This window comes from Sinocyclocheilus grahami, unplaced genomic scaffold (assembly GCF_001515645.1).
Source record: "Sinocyclocheilus grahami isolate Dianchi unplaced genomic scaffold, SAMN03320097.WGS_v1.1 scaffold893.1, whole genome shotgun sequence".
Lineage (NCBI taxonomy): Eukaryota > Metazoa > Chordata > Actinopteri > Cypriniformes > Cyprinidae > Sinocyclocheilus > Sinocyclocheilus grahami.
In genome coordinates this window covers 234173-251836 of record NW_015506072.1, presented here as the reverse complement: position 1 = coordinate 251836, position 17664 = coordinate 234173, and the positions used below count along the sequence as shown (strand labels likewise).

Here is a 17664-nt window from a genome sequence, read left to right as displayed (position 1 = left end):
AATTTCAGGTACAGAAATTGAAGAATTACTTATAAAATAACATTTGCATATTCTTCACTCTGTGTTGCACCTTAATTTTTCATTGCCATTTGAAATTAGTGGCAAGGCAACCACTGCATTTTAATCATAACTCGATCCAAAAAAAAAGTGCAATGTTTGATTCAGATTAGACTTGGGCTACAGTTTCACACTCTGACAGCAGGTGGCGCTTGTGGAACAGCAGTGATACAGCGGTTCCTTGGCTACTGCTGTAAACACGAAATACTTCTCGCTGCAGACTGTAGCGCGGTGACGTCACGTACCTACGTCACGCATACTGGCGTTACTGTGCATGTACAGGTTCATTCACTTCCGGATGTATGGTGGATTCCAGATTCGGTGGCAGTAAGTCAAAGAACATTAATGTGTGTGATTTCAGACATTTATGACATGTTTTATGATATGTGTTAGTATTCGAAGTGACAGGGATTATGCTGCTGGTCTTTAAAAGTCTTATTTCGCCTAAAATGAGCCTTTAGAGATGTCTTAAAATAGAGCAGAAAGACATATATTAATAAAGTAGACTAATGACACTGATTGTTGCATGCGTTGCAAAAAATTTTTTCTCATATTTGTCATCTTTTTCATTAACTAACTGTTAGAAAACACTCTCTGTCTTTATTGGTTCCAGATGTTTTCACCCTCCTTTTCTTCCCTCTCTCACTCGCCCTCCCTGTACAGCGCACTGTTGTTTTCTCTTGATTCCCCCCTCCTCCATCTGTTCTCTCTCTCTCTTGTATTATGTTTTAATATCTCTTACTCATATTCGAGGTACGCATGCGCACATGTCTTTCTTGCTTCCCGGCCGTTATACACTTTAAGGGACTGAGAATTTTCCAGGTGGCAAAGAGAATCTATAGGGACCGATTGTTAATTACTGACACTAACATTATCAAATATTAATAGATACTGTAACAATTGTATTGTAATGTGTTACCTCTTAAATTTACCTTCATGTGACTGGCAGAAATCCTTTAAATGTGAGATATAGAAACCTTTACTTGACTGTAAATGTGCTTTTGTTTAGATGCATGCTACTGTCCTCAGAAAAGGAGAAAACATAAAAATAGAGCAATGCATCTCATACTGTGATAAATATCACTGCCCATTTTGTGAAACCTGGGTCTACAAACCAGTGGACTTTTACAGTGTCAAGAAACATGTGGAGGATCATCTGAAAACAGCTGTTCATGAAGAAGGTGTGTAGTGTTTGAACATCCCTAAACATTATTTTGTGAGTGTATTTGCGTTTTTACATTTCAGATTTTATTATCATCAGGTGCAACTTAAAATGCAGAGATGTTTCTCATTTTCATTGCTGCTACTGTTCTGCCACTATTATACGAAAAGCACAATTTAACATTCATCTCACAAAATGCAAACAAAAGAAACAAATATTCCGTCTCCACAAAGAACTGCAACACCCATGATTCTGATTGGTAATACATCTCTGCCTTCAGCTTCTGCTCAGACAGCACCCCTACTTCAGCCTCAGTCTCCACCAAGTGAACCACACGCGTCTGTGTCTCCTAAACACCATGTCCGAACTGGTTCAAAACAAATCAGGGTGAAATGTATTCACTGTGAAATTGAGGTTAATAAGAAAATCCTACGGCTCCACATTAAAAGAAAACATACAGATGTGAAACAAATGATTACATCTGAACGTCACTTTCTTAGTCAGTGCATCGACAGTGAGAATGGTATTTTTCCTGTTCAAAAATCTTTCTTTGGGCCATCACTGCCAATGCATGTGCAGAAGAGAACATGGGGGGCAAACCACAGAATCATGTGTGAGGTAGACCAGTGTAACGCAAACACAGAATTTGCATTTCGAAGTGGTTTGAAGGCATTCGAATGCGACCATTTGAAATCCTTGGATTTCTGTCCTGGAAGCACTGATGACACTATCACTCTACATGAAAAAACGCAGACAGAGATGGTGCAACAAAAGTGGTTCGGGGAAGACAGAAAAAAGAAGTGCATTGAAAGGCAGCGGACAGCAGCTGTTGTAGGTGTGCCACTCACAGTGGAGGTGACCATTTCTGGACACTCATCCAAGAAATATATTTCAGTGTATGAACCCAAACCTTCATATTATAGCCGGCTTGGGAGAGTAAATGTTGTGTATGACTAAAAAAAAATCACATGGAGTTGCCCATGCAACAAGACATAATCATGTCTGCATAAATCGATTGGTAAATGGCATTAGTTTCAAGCTCAAAAGTCGCTTTTTAGAAAAGTACGGACCACAGAAAGGACTGATCCCATCCCGAGTTCTCCACACCAAACAGAAGATCTACAAGATCAGCAGTACCCACCAAATGAGGCAGGCATAAAGAAAATGGTGCTATATTTATTGAAAGAGAAAAGACTTCCTGCAGACCTGCCAAAGGAACTGGTCAATGGCCTTCGGCCTAAGTGTGAATTCCCACGCAGCCTAACTCCAGAGGAGACTTTCTGCTCACAATGCAAGGAAAATCATATGCTAAGTGAGCCGATCCTCATAACATCAAGAGCAAAGATTTTTTTTTTAATGCAACATATTCAGAAATGTTGAATGACTGCTGTTTGAAAAGCAAAACACTCTCTTTTAAGGGATTTCCACCTACATGAAAAAACGCTGACAGAGATGGTGCAACAAAAGTGGTTCCTACGGTTCCTATTATAAATGTCCTACATCTGAAAGAATTTGCATTTGATGTTTTGTTTATTGGTATTATTGAATAGAAACAAACATTTTGGTATATGATTGTACATCGTCTGCTAAAATGAGCTTTAATTCGTATTGTAGTATGCACTCTACGTGGTATTGGAGGGGCGTTTTGATTTCAATGAAGTAAGTCTTAAATTCCAAAGTCATTTATTTAGAGATCCTTAGTTACCATTAGCTCATCAGTGCTCTATTTTACAGTATGACATGCCAACGATTAGAAGGTGCTGGTGTATGCTTCTGCTGAGTTATTATCCATTGACGTAAGTCAGATCAAGTTGTACTGTATGTGAAATGTTGCCAACTTATCTGTAAACATAAATTTAACATTTTAAATTAAATGGTACAAAAAGGTGTCTTTATGATGGCGCATATTGCTGCCACATGTTATGTTGTATGTTGTTTTTATGATATGTCGTTTTAATAAAAATTGTAATTTTAACAACAACTCGTTATTAGAGAAAATATGTCGTTTATACAACATAATCGAGTGGACAAAATAAATGTTTGTGGCAGCAATGCGCTACCGTGTGTATGTTTTAACTATAAAGTGCAAATAATTTCATGACATATATCCGTCTAAACCTGTGAATTTCAAATCTTCTTCTGGGGATGTCATTAAGATCAAACTCTCTTCATAAGCTTTGAAACATTTGAAGACGCGGAACGAAAACAACTAGAAAGACTAGAAAGAGCAGGTATGGGTTCTACTTTCATTCTTGTACAGCACAATTAAGAGGGTTTTGACATCGACGCTACTCTTATTACTCTCCAATTTAGAGGCAATGGAAGCCCCCCCACCTGTTGATTACTTAACCAAGGTAAGCACAGTATAAAATCCTGTCAATCTATCAGTTTCCTTTTTTAATATGTCTTATCTACAGTCACATTTTAGACTGACTGTTGGTTATTTTGGACAGACGCCACTGGAGATCCTCGGGCAGATCCTGTTGAGAGTGGTCTCAGACGACGGAGACATGGCCTTTATGAGACTTTCTCTCACGTGCAAGCTCTTTAGGGACATTGTCAGTGAGACAAAATTCAAAGAAGAGGCTCACTTCATGCGGCTAGACAGTAAGTTCTTTAACTCTAACGTGTAGTGAGTACTGTAAAAAGTTTTGAGATTTGAGTGTCTGTCTGTTTCCTCATCTATCTGTCTGATTTATGTGGTTTGGAATTGGTAAAAAAGTGCTAATCAACTTATAATTAATAATTATGCATGTTGATGGTAATGTTAATTATAAATGAAATCTCTTAGGTACTTTACAGACAAAGCAAATAACACACTTTTCCTAACATATTTTAAAATACATTTAAAATGTTCTCCTTGTATGGCTCTTTTGCCTTTCTTCAAAATGATTTAATGTTGTTTTAATATTGTTTGTTCTTTTATGTAAATGAGGTGTCGTGAACTGGAGGATACAGAGAGAAGTTCCGGGTGCCATATTCACTGACCCACTGTCGAAACATTTAAAGACTGTCCACCTGGCTATGGTGGGAATGGCAGGAGGGGAGTCCTGCGTGGGTTTTATTCCTTCAAAGACTTTGAGGGCTACTGCTCAGTTGATTGTTTTATTAATGATGGAGGTGTATTTCAGAACGTGTAGATGCATTTTTTTTTCTTTCTCATGTGTCATGTTTATAGTTTTAATATATATATGCACAATTACATTTTCTGTTTTGTTCTTTGCAATAATAAAAAAAAAAGATCACGGTTATCAGTTTGGTTTTTGGAGGCACCGTGCATAAAATGGGATGCAGACTGAAAATATACAGTATGTAGTCAAATTTAACTTAAAAATACTTTATTGGCTTAAATATTTCACATGCAGAATTGCCAAAGTAACAGAAACATGTCTATAATTACACTAAATACATAAATAAACAAGAACCATGACAGAGGAAGGATTAAAATAAGAAATATATAAGGTGCCATTAAAGTGTCGAGTAATGTTACAATATACACAGTGAAGTATAGTGCAACAGAATGTTAATTACTTGTAAATAAAATACTACACAGATATGAATAAACTGTAATTTCCGTATCATTTTACCGCAGATGATACATGATTAAAATCCTAGATATGTGCTGTACTACATTTTACTGTTTTTTCTTATTTTTTTTCACCTTAGCGTTTTTTTAATACTTATACATTTTATTAGAGTATTCTGTTATGCGCATGCGTTTTAATGACGTGTTGCGTCACCACGCAATGCAAATTACACACGCATGCGACGTCACCGCGTTAATGTAATGTAAACATTTCTGGAAACAACCAGTCCCCCTCAGAAACACATTCATATGATATTCAATATTTAGGATTCCTATATTTCGCGCGTCATGAACGGTGATCTTGTTCTGTCTGATACAGTATTTTCTCCTCTTTGTTTGGTTGTCGAGTTGCTGATGCTATGAGGGGTTAGTGCACTATTATTACTGCCAAACTTGTAATTACATATAAGATCAGGGAAAGATGGTGGCATCTAACAATAAAAGTAGTAAGTGATCGGTAAGATCCTGAGAGAGTCGGGACACCAGAAGAATGGAAAGAGTGTTTGAGTGAACTTGGCTTCGGATGTGTGTTAGTTCATAGTGTCATAATCCAGATACACTCTCACACCATCAAGCTGCTGTTCAACGTGAAAATCAGATGGTGAAGACCGTCCGTACCACACACACCAGACATCAGTGTTAAAGAAACCACGTCCCTTCCTCTGGTTTGATGCTGTAGTTATTCCAAGTCTCCGGTTTGACCTGCCTTTAACCTCCACATCCCAGTTGTGTGTTCCTGAGTTAAAACCCTCGGATCCCAGAACACAGAGATACTCGTCAAATCTCTGGATTATCAGGAGGAGGTTGATTGTTCCTGCTGATCATCAGACAGGACGAGATCTGGATGAGTTGTGTTTGGATCCAGAATCACAGGAGCTGATGAGACACCATCAACAGATGCTTTTAGTCTGATGTTCATATAATGATCAAGAGTGAACCACACACAGATGATTATGAATTATGACACTCGTCCTGTTTATTAAACACATCAGACATTTTTCTCTGATTACCGTTAGTGCTGTGAGCTCCGGGACTGGAGCGGGCTCCGTGAGATCCGGGACTGGAGCGGGCTCCGTGAGATCCGGGACTGGAGCGGGCTCCGTGAGACCCGGAACTGGAGCGGGCTGTGGAGTGTGTCCTCCTGTCCTCCTTCTCACCCTCCGCCGCTTAGTTGGAGTCTGAAGGACAGAGGTGGTGAGCTCCGGGGCTGGAGCGGGCTCCGTGAACTCCGGGGCTGGAGCGGGCTCCGTGAACTCCGGGGCTGGAGCGGGCTCCGTGAACTCCGGGGCTGGAGCGGGCTCCGTGAACTCCGGGGCTGGAGCGGGCTCCGTGAACTCCGGGGCTGGAGCGGGTTCCTGCATCTCCCGGGGAACTGCCAGAGACTCAGACCGACATGAGATCACCAAGTTGCGGTAACCAAGGTAATCAATGAGGCCCCAAAAGTCAAGCATTTTAAGCCCATCCATCTCCCGAGTAGGCACGGGATTGTCTAAACTACCATTAAAGATTTTCTTCAAATCTGTGTCATGAAGTCCCATCCCTACCGCAAGGTTCCAAAAGGACTGAGCGAAATCTCCAAAGTCCATCCCCCGTTGGCGAAGATCCGCCAACATCCGGAGCCGAGCCCTGCGCTCCTTCGAAGGAGGAGGAACAATCCGATCGTCCATGATCCAAAAAAAGGTAACAAAAACAAACTGCTGGAACTAGTAATGGCGTCTGGATTCTGTCACGGAATGCCAGGAGGAAACAGGGTAAGTTCCATGTGCAGTATATTAGAAGTAAAACAGGACAAAACAGAACAAAACGTTGCAAAATGTAATCCAAAAACCTGACACCGACAACACCAACCAAGAAGACAATATAATCCAGACGCAATGACAGACAGAGTGAGCATGGTATATATAGCTGGGATAATGAGTAAATGATAACAGGTGCTACTGATCAGAACAGAATTAATAAGCAGGGGACTATGGGAAATGGAGTTTAACACATACAACATAGAACAGACAGAGCGCCCTCAAGTGGCCAGTCCAGGGCACCACAACCAACACTGTGACATTGTCGAGTTGCTGATGCTATGAGGGGTTAGTGCACTATTATTACTGCCAAACTTGTAATTACATATAAGATCAGGGAAAGATGGTGGCATCTAACAATAAAAGTAGTAAGTGATCGGTAAGATCCTGAGAGAGTCGAGACACCAGAAGAATGGAAAGAGTGTTTGAGTGAACTTGGCTTCGGATGTGTGTTAGTTCATAGTGTCATAATCCAGATACACTCTCACACCATCAAGCTGCTGTTCAACGTGAAAATCAGATGGTGAAGACCGTCCGTACCACACACACCAGACATCAGTGTTAAAGAAACCACGTCCCTTCCTCTGGTTTGATGCTGTAGTTATTCCAAGTCTCCGGTTTGACCTGCCTTTAACCTCCACATCCCAGTTGTGTGTTCCTGAGTTAAAACCCTCGGATCCCAGAACACAGAGATACTCGTCAAATCTCTGGATTATCAGGAGGAGGTTGATTGTTCCTGCTGATCATCAGACAGGACGAGATCTGGATGAGTTGTGTTTGGATCCAGAATCACAGGAGCTGATGAGACACCATCAACAGATGCTTTTAGTCTGATGTTCATATAATGATCAAGAGTGAACCACACACAGATGATTATGAATTATGACACTCGTCCTGTTTATTAAACACATCAGACATTTTTCTCTGATTACCGTTAGTGCTGTTATGTTTTTTTTACTCATTTTTATCATCAGTGTTTAACAGCATTACAGGGTTCCTACACATTTTGGAAAAGTATGGAATTTGATTTGAGTCATTTCCAGGTCTGGAAAAATATGGGAAAAAGAAAGCAGAGTATGGAAAAATATTTGCATTTCCAGGCTTTTGCCCCTAATTAGTTATATGTAATATAAAATTAAGAATTTAATGAAAATAAATGTATCATACAAGAAGTATGGCAGTGATTCTTTAAAATAAGAGCGCGAGGTTTATCTGATAATCAGATGCATGAAAGTAGCATTTGTTGCTATAGCGAACAGACATCCGGCGCGTTTTCTTTCAGAATCATCATTCGCCGATGGAGAGGAGAGAAAATGAGATAAAGAAGCTTTCGCACTGAAAGAGAAGTGATCTCGCGCTCATAGACGTGCCAGGCTACATCTGCAGCTAAACTGAATAAAAAGCAGAATGAACTGAAACGTTAAGACAATAAACACAATAAATAAATACAATTTATGAATGACATATTATAGTAGCCTACAGAAACTATAAAGTATATATATATTTTTTAATCTTATTCTGTGCAGAAAATTGTAATAATTGTTTGTAGTATATAAAACAATCATAAAATTGCCGTTAGGAAAAAATTATAGATTACAAATGATTGATTATTGTCCAGCGGTGTGTTTGATTTCTTATAGCACATTCAAAGTAAGATAAGAAAATAATTCCTTGTACAAATTTTTTTTTAAATAGTAATACATACATACAATTAGACGTGCCAGGCTACATCTGCAGCTAAACTGAATAAAAAGCAGAATGAACTGAAACGTTAAGACAATAAACACAATAAATAAATACAATTTATGAATGACATATTATAGTAGCCTACAGAAACTATAAAGTATATATATTTTTTTAATCTTATTCTGTGCAGAAAATTGTAATAATTGTTTGTAGTATATAAAACAATCATAAAATTGCCGTTAGGAAAAAATTATAGATTACAAATGATTGATTATTGTCCAGCGGTGTGTTTGATTTCTTATAGCACATTCAAAGTAAGATAAGAAAATAATTCCTTGTACAATTTTTTTTTTAAATAGTAATACATACATACAATTATTGTATTGTGAATCGAATCGAATCGTTGTGAATTTGCAGAAATCGTTCTTGAATCGTGAAACGAATCGATTCGCTGTCTACCCACAGATTCACAGCCCTGATAGAAACCCTTTAAATCACACTGAGATTATGTATTTTTTTTACTTGTAAATCACATTTGGCACTCTTTAGTTTTTAATAAAGGTTTCTACACCCAAACACATTAAAGTTCTGTCTTTAAGACAGAATCTCACATTCTTTCATTTGTAGTTCTTAATATTTTCAACACACCATTGTACGAAATTTATTTAAATATGTATTTCACCAAGAAATCAACTCTGAAATCCTCTGGCATTTACATTTTCTGTGCACTTTTGTATTTTTAGACAGTGGCGTGATGACAGGACTTTTATTTTGGTGTTGTGGTGTGACGTCATAAGACCACGCCGCTCTCCTGCATCTGTTGAGATTCAGCTGAAGAAAGGTTTGTGGTTTTTAAGCATTTAAAGTGTTCAAATCAATGCAAAAAAGTATTTCATGGCTTTACAAACAACGTAAAATGGCTTAATTATGGATGAAGTAAACAATGTGATACATTTATCTAACACGTAATTTTTATGAGTAAACAGCACTCACACACGAGTAACAAAAGCATTTTGCTCCCTATGTAGTGAATCAGTTTATTGTGAACACGAGTTCACTCACTGGCAGGGTTAACCTTTACACGTACTCACCTAACCCATCGGCTCCTATAAGATACTAAAAATTGTTTAGGTGCCACAGAATAAACTTTTTTTTAACACTTTAAAGGGATAGTTCACCCAAGAATGAAAATGTGATGTTTATCTGCTTACCCCGCAGGGCATCCAAGATGTAGGGGACTTTGTTTCTTCAGTAGAACACATTTGATGATTTTTAACTCCAGCCGTTGCAGTCTGTCAGTCGTATAATGCATGGCAATGGTAACAAAATCTATGAGAGTAAAAAAAACATGCACAGACAAATCCAAATTAAACCCTGCGGCTCGTGACGACACATTGATGTCCTAAGACACGAAACGATCGGTTTGTGCGAGAAACCCAACAGTATTTATATCATTTTTTACCTCTAATACACCATTATGTCCAACTGCTTTGTGCGCGCGCACGGCATCCGGTGCGTGAGGTGTGTACGCGCTCTGGCGTAGTTTACGCGAGCGCCGGAAGTGATCTCTCGCGCATATTCGTCACTCATTGGTTACACAGTGCACAGTCATTGTAGGTACGACGGCTAATCAAAATGGTACTTACTTACTCTTATCCGGATTGTTCAAACCGACTTAAAACTAAAAGATTACGTTCTCTCGCGCGAACTCATTCAGGAGTGGTGACTTTCCACGTATTCCCAGCTTCTGAGCCTGCTCGCCTGAAGTTATGCTTGATTGCTCTTCGGCTGGATATCAACACACCCAATAACCTAAACTACGCCAGAGCAGAGCCAGAGGTGGTATATTAGAGGTAAAAAATGATATAAATACTGTTGGGTTTCTGGCACAAACGATCGTTTCGTGTCTTAGGACATCAATGTGTCGTCACGAGCCGCAGGGTTTAATTTGGATTTGTCTGTGCATGTTTTTTTTACTCTCATAGATTTTGTTTTGACTGATAGACTGCAACAGCTGGAGTTAAAAATCTCTGTTTGTGTTCTACTGAAGAAACAAAGTCCCCTACATCTTGGATGCCCTGGGGGTAAGCAGATAAACATCACATTTTCATTCTTGGGTGAACTATCCCTTTAAAATTTCAATCATACTGTAATGTGTTTATGTCTCAACTTTTTAAAGGGTTAGTTCACCCAAAAATGCAAATTAGCCCATAAATTACTCACCCTCAAGTCATCCTAGGTGTATATGACTTTCTTCTTTCAGATGAATCCAGTCAGCGTTATATAAAAAATTGTCTTTAATCTTTCAAGCTGTTTAATGCCACTCAGCGGGTGTTGTATGCATCAGTCCAAAAGACGTTAAATAAAAAGCGCCCATCCATTAAAAAAAAAAAGTGTCTCACACGGCTCCGGGGGGTGAACAAAGACCTCCTGTAGCGAATCGATGCGGTTTTGTAAGACAATTATCCATATTCAAAGCATAATAATCACTTTAATCTAGCTTGCGCTCACTGTTGTACACTGGAAGCAGTTCCGGACGGATGACGTATGAGTTCAGCGCTACGCATTATATGAATTATAAACAATTATAATTAATATAATATAAAAATATAACATGTAGCCACGAAAGTCTGGCAATTTTGTCTCTCAAATTCGAACTGCTTTAATTTGGAGCTAGAGATACGGGGGACTGGCTTCATTGCATCAGATATGTCACTTTGCTCACAGCTGATTGGTCCAGTTTGGGTTTGCCCAGAATAAAACCTGCTCCGGAGCAGGGTAGCCGTGTAGCGTAAGTTTCCATGGTGATGAAACCCGCTCAAAACCAACCCATCCTCTTGAGCCCGAAAACACAAGGGTTTGCTCTAACTAAATGCGAAATTACCTGGGTAAAAACCTAGAACCGGCTTCGTGCTACAGGCCACAGGTCATTTAAAGCCTTTAACTATCACTCTGACTGGTTCACTTGGCAGTGTAGTGACTATGAGACGCACCCAGAGATTTATTGATTGCATTTATTTTTGGTTTTCTTACTTATTCTCCTTTTAAACAGAAGAAAGTGTCCGAACACACAGAAAAACTCTTGTTGAAGCAGCTGAGATCCACGGGACACACTATTATAAAGATGGCGTTTATTAAAGAGGAGAGTGAAGACATGAAGATTGAAGAAACATTCAGAGTCAAACATGAAGATACTGAGGAACAAACAGAGATGGAGTTTATTAAAGAGGAGAGTGAAGACCTGAAGATTGAAGAAGCATTCAGAGACAAACATGAAGATACTGAGGAACAAACAAAGATGGAGTTTATTAAAGAGGAGAGTGAAGACCTGAAGATTGAAGAAACATTCAGAGTCAAACATGAAGATACTGAGGAACAAACAAAGATGGAGTTTATTAAAGAGGAGAGTGAAGACATGAAGATTGAAGAAACATTCAGAGACAAACATGAAGATACTGAGGAACAAACAAAGATGGAGTTTATTAAAGAGGAGAGTGAAGACCTGAAGATTGAAGAAGCATTCAGAGTCAAACATGAAGATACTGAGGAACAAACAAAGATGGAGTTTATTAAAGAGGAGAGTGAAGACCTGAAGATTGAAGAAACATTCAGAGTCAAACATGAAGATACTGAGGAACAAACAAAGATGGAGTTTATTAAAGAGGAGAGTGAAGACATGAAGATTGAAGAAGCATTCAGAGACAAACATGAAGATACTGAGACACAAACAGGTTGGTTTTTATTCTTAAAGCTGAACATTTTATCCTTATTAAAATGCCCAGCTCTACAGAAATTAATGACATTTCTGAAGAATGTCATATGATAGGGTGACCATATGAACTCTTTTCCTCTTTTCTTCTTTTTGGACCTAAAGTAATGCGTCCGGCCAGGATTTCTTAATCGCCCAAAATGTCCGGGATTCGGCTGTTTTCTTAATCCCACTTTCGCTGAATCTCTGACCATTGCCGCCTGCCAATATGTGTTTCGCTCCCACGATTTTCGTGTCCACTCCTTTAAACATTCTAAAGGGTGATTTCACCAAGTACAACATGTTCCTGGATCAACATCCTTGTTGTTCCTGGAACAACATTCCAATCAACCAATCAGAATTGAGGGATAACTTTTCAGGAAATATCTGTTTTAGGCTTACGATCAGGGTTAGGTGCTTCTACACCCTTGTTAATCAGCTATCATTTCACTCTGATTTTAGGAATAAATTATGGGTAGGGTTAGGTTTAGGGGTAGGGATTGGGTTTAGTCTATATTTTTGGACAGTAATGTTGATCCAGGAACATGTCTTACTTGGCAAAATCACAGCGAACCTGTGCTCAGAATCTGTTGAGCAGCAAATACTCCAGCATGGTCTTGTCAGTCATCTCTCCTTATTCTCGACCTGTGATCAGTCAAAGCTGACTCCGGTAGCTCTTGTTGGATGCAGGGTTGCCAAGTCCGCGTTTTTTTCCACAGAATTGGGCTACTTTTAAACTTTTGCCATGGGTTTATTATCCCAAGTGGGTTAAAGGTTTGAAATATTGCACAAATTACATTTGACTGAAATGCCTGTATTGAAATGTTTTGCATTCAAGTTCAACCTGTGAAAAATCTTTCATGGACTTTTTCATTAACTGTTCCCTCCTGGTGGAATGAAGTGGAGTTTAATCATTTTCAAGAAACAACTGAAAATACTTCTCTTTCATCTTCAACTAACCCTCTAAATCTAGCACTCTTTATTCTAATGCTAATTCTAATTTTATCTGCTTGGTTTTTTTTATTAAATTAACTTGACCCTCTAACATTTGCACTCTATTCTATTTCTATTCTAACTACTTGTTTTCTTTTTATTTATTATAAATAATGAGCCTCTAACACTAGCATTCCCTATTCTTTTTCTATTCTATCTACTTGTTTTCTTTTTATTTAGTCTAAAAACAAAACAAGCAAAAAGGCCTTGCTACGTATGCTGTGTTAGGAGAAACCCTGCCGCTGACGAAATGCAAAAATATGAGCAAAAATAAAACGTAATGTTAATGTTTGACGTATAGTTTGACGTACGTTAGGTCCACACTATGTTCGCTGGAAGCAGTAATGTCAAATGACTCGTCTCGCTGAGGTCAGGGTTGATCGATCTGCCCCATATTCATAAGTCGGATGTCTGACTTCAAGCAGCAATCAAGACGTTATTTCCAAGTAGGAGATGGGAAAAATCAGAATTTCGAGTTGTCTGGAATACAGCATTAAAACCTGCTGTAGACTGTCATTGATGTAAATTGCTTGCTGATTACATTTTGTATCTTAAAGATTAATCTATATTAAATTTATTGTTCATGCATATACAAATTATGTGAAGATTTTATGTTAGGATTGTTGTAAGTTCACACTTTTCCAAAGCCTATTAAATGTAAAAAATTATGACTTTAATGTTGAATGGCTATACCTAATAACTACAATAGGGGGGAAAATGTATTGAACCATTGTGTTGTGTTCAAATCCCTAAAAACACTTGTGGTGTTCCCTGAAAAAATGACAGGCCTACAAAAAAATAGCTTATAAATGTCTTGTTATGCTATATTATTACCAAATATTGATATTGATCTTTTTGTCAACTTGTTTTCTTTTCTTTCAATTACGAACCCACACGAGAAGTCACACAGGAGAGAAACCCTTCACCTGCAAACTGTGTGAGAAGAGCTTCACACAAAAAGGAACTCTTACGACTCACATGAAAACTCACACAGGAGAGAAGCCTTTTGTGTGTGCTCAGTGTGGAAAATGTTTTACACGTGAAACAAACCTTGCTAATCACATGAGGCTTCATTCAAGAGAGAACTCTTTTAATGGTCATCAGTGTGGAGAGAGATTCCCAGACAAGAGACACCTTAACGTAGAGTCATCTTTCACGTGCCATGACTGTGGAAAGGGTTTCAGATTGAAAGGAAACCTCAAGGTTCACATGAGAACCCACACTGGAGAGAAACCCTTCACCTGCACTCACTGTGGAAAGAGTTTCAGTCAGAAAATAAGCCTTCAGATGCATATGAGGCTTCACACTGGAGAGAAACCATTTACCTGCAATGTGTGTGGGAAGAGCTTCACATATAAAGCACACTATAATTCCCACATGAGAATTCACACTGGAGAGAAGCCTTTTACCTGCAAACTGTGTGGGAATAGCTTCTCCCGCAAAGAATCTCTTAAGAGTCACATGGTCGTTCACTCTGGAGAAAAGCCGTTTTCATGTGATCAGTGTGGAACGTGTTTCAGACATATAGCAACCCTTAATTCACACATGAAAAGTCACACTGGAGAGAGTCCTCAACCCTTAAAGGTGGGGTAAGCGATTTCTGGTAGCTAATGTTGACATTTGAAATCACCAAAACAAACACGGCCCTATTTTGATAGCTCCGCCCCACACATACGTACGCAACCCAGGCAACGATTAGTTCTGTGAAACAAAGCAAAGCCAATGTTACACCGTGTCTACACCAGACGTGACTGGCGCGGCGCGACAAAATACTATAGAACTCATTATAATCAGTGATGCTGTCTACCATAGATATATATATATATATATATATATATATATATATACATATCTATGGTCTACACTGGATGCAGCGCGGCACAACACGACAAATCCCTGACAGAAAACTGCTGCTGCGTTCTATTCATGACGTATTGACACAAATTTCAAGTGATTTTTAATCGTCCGGTGTACTAGAAAGACTTTAGCTGTTGCGGCGCAGACACGGTGTTACTCACCTATCGAGAAGAAGCAAAGCAACCTCGGCGTCCGATCGCAGGCCTTCCGCTCCTTAAGTTCTCTCCAGCGCTGGAAAGCTGGTCCGATATTTACACGGGTCCTACTTCTTGCCTTAAAAACTTTTGTTTTTTATCCGCAATCTCTCTTTCTATCGCTCGGCTCGCTAATGTCCGTCCTGTGCACTGAACGCTCTCTCCTCCACATCATGAGTAGACACGCCCCTTACTGCTGATTGGCTACAAGTTTGTTTTGCTACTCTGCCCGAATCAGTTTTCTAAAGCGTTTTTGAAAAATTGCTTACCCCACATTTATTACCCACATGAGAAGTCAAACTGGAGAGAAACCCTTCAATGAAATTAACACTGTCACACACAGTTTGCAGTTGATGAATAATTTTCGTCATAATTCTTGTCAAATGACTTCTCTCCTCCACATCATGAGTAGACACGCCCCTTACTGCTGATTGGCTACAAGTTTGTTTTGCTACTCTGCCCGAATCAGTTTTCTAAAGCGTTTTTGAAAAATTGCTTACCCCACATTTATTACCCACATGAGAAGTCAAACTGGAGAGAAACCCTTCAATGAAATTAACACTGTCACACACAGTTTGCAGTTGATGAATAATTTTCGTCATAATTCTCGTCAAATGACATTTTTTTCACTGACGACAACAAACTAAAACTCTTTTTGAATGACAAAAACTATGACAAATATTTATTGACATTTTCGTCAACGAATAAAAACGAGATGAAAATGTTAAGGATGGACGATTTGGGAAGAGATTCATTCAGAAGGAATCTGCTGCGTGGTTCGGAGGTTAGATGCGTAAATATGATCCGGCGGGACATAAGCTAAAATAAACTTGCTGTACATAAAACGTTCAAAAATGTCAATATTTGGGAGTAAGAGAAGAGCAGACATATGGATAAATCTGACGACGCAAGAGAGAACTCAATTCGCTCCGGTTTTCTGAGCCCAAACACTGAAACATACACACAGAGAGCGCGTCTCACAGCACGCGAGTACTCTCTCGCGTAGCATGAACGGAGAATTACACACAAAATGATGTTGAATTGTCCGTTTTGATTATGGTTTAAGTCAGGGGTGCCCCACGCACGTTTCTGAAGCGGTTCTCTTTGCTGCTTCTGTGGGTCCTACTTCTTGCCTTAAAAACTTTTGTTTTTTATCCGCAATCTCTCTTTCTATCGCTCGGCTCGCTAATGTCCGTCCTGTGCACTGAACGCTCTCTCCTCCACATCATGAGTAGACACGCCCCTTACTGCTGATTGGCTACAAGTTTGTTTTGCTACTCTGCCCGAATCAGTTTTCTAAAGCGTTTTTGAAAAATTGCTTACCCCACATTTATTACCCACATGAGAAGTCAAACTGGAGAGAAACCCTTCAATGAAATTAACACTGTCACACACAGTTTGCAGTTGATGAATAATTTTCGTCATAATTCTCGTCAAATGACATTTTTTTCACTGACGACAACAAACTAAAACTCTTTTTGAATGACAAAAACTATGACAAATATTTATTGACATTTTCGTCAACGAATAAAAACGAGATGAAAATGTTAAGGATGGACGATTTGGGAAGAGATTCATTCAGAAGGAATCTGCTGCGTGGTTCGGAGGTTAGATGCGTAAATATGATCCGGCGGGACATAAGCTAAAATACACTTGCTGTACATAAAACGTTCAAAAATGTCAATATTTGGGAGTAAGAGAAGAGCAGACATATGGATAAATCTGACGACGCAAGAGAGAACTCAATTCGCTCCGGTTTTCTGAGCCCAAACACTGAAACATACACACAGAGAGCGCGTCTCACAGCACGCGAGTACTCTCTCGCGTAGCATGAACGGAGAATTACACACAAAATGATGTTGAATTGTCCGTTTTGACGAGTATTCGCATAAACACAGTTGATTATGTCTTAAGTCAGGGGTGCCCCACGCACGTTTCTGAAGCGGTTCTCTTTGCTGCTTCTGTAAAGTTACACGCATAAGCCTCCTTTGAATAAATATAGCCAAAATCCAACCAAAATCCATTGCCATGACTTATCGTGAGAGGCAAAAGGTTACGTTTATGTCGCATAACATTGGTTAATGGAAACGCCGTAATTTCGCAGTACTTTTTTATCGACATTTATAAAATATTGCCAAGTTTAGCGCAGATCTGTAATGGAAACGCGCCTAATGTTAATGTATTTGGTCTTGGCGGAATAGATCTGCTACGCTGCTGCTGCGGCAGAGCAAGTACCGAGACTTGTTACTGATAATACATCCACAACATGCTGCTGTGAGCATGTAAGAAATATTGCTGCTGCATATATAACATGCATGAAATAACCCCATAGCATACATGAATCACCTCGTAGCAGATCTATACAGGTGGAGCTGGGGAAGGTGGAGGGTTTCTGAAGCAAGCTGCAACTGCTACGACAAGCTCTAGTCATATATTTGAATGTTGAGCAGCGAACCTATTGGCTACCGATACAGGAGAGAACCAATCAGCTGTGCCATGTGATAATGATGTCATTAGGTCAGATTGAGTTAGACCTATCGGACTGCGCCATCTAGAGTTTCATGCCAGAACTCTGTATTTAAATC

The 17664-nt window shown here is 39.2% G+C and overlaps 1 long non-coding RNA gene across 1 annotated transcript; it reads left to right on the top strand.

The window, feature by feature from the left end:
* Window positions 1-329: 329 nt before the first annotated feature.
* LOC107563863 (uncharacterized) lies at window positions 330-3817 on the top strand. The gene is made up of 3 exons (XR_001606151.1): window positions 330-384; window positions 1067-1238; window positions 3673-3817. It is a non-coding gene; the product is annotated as an uncharacterized lncRNA (long non-coding RNA).
* The last annotated feature ends 13847 nt before the right edge of the window (window positions 3818-17664 follow it).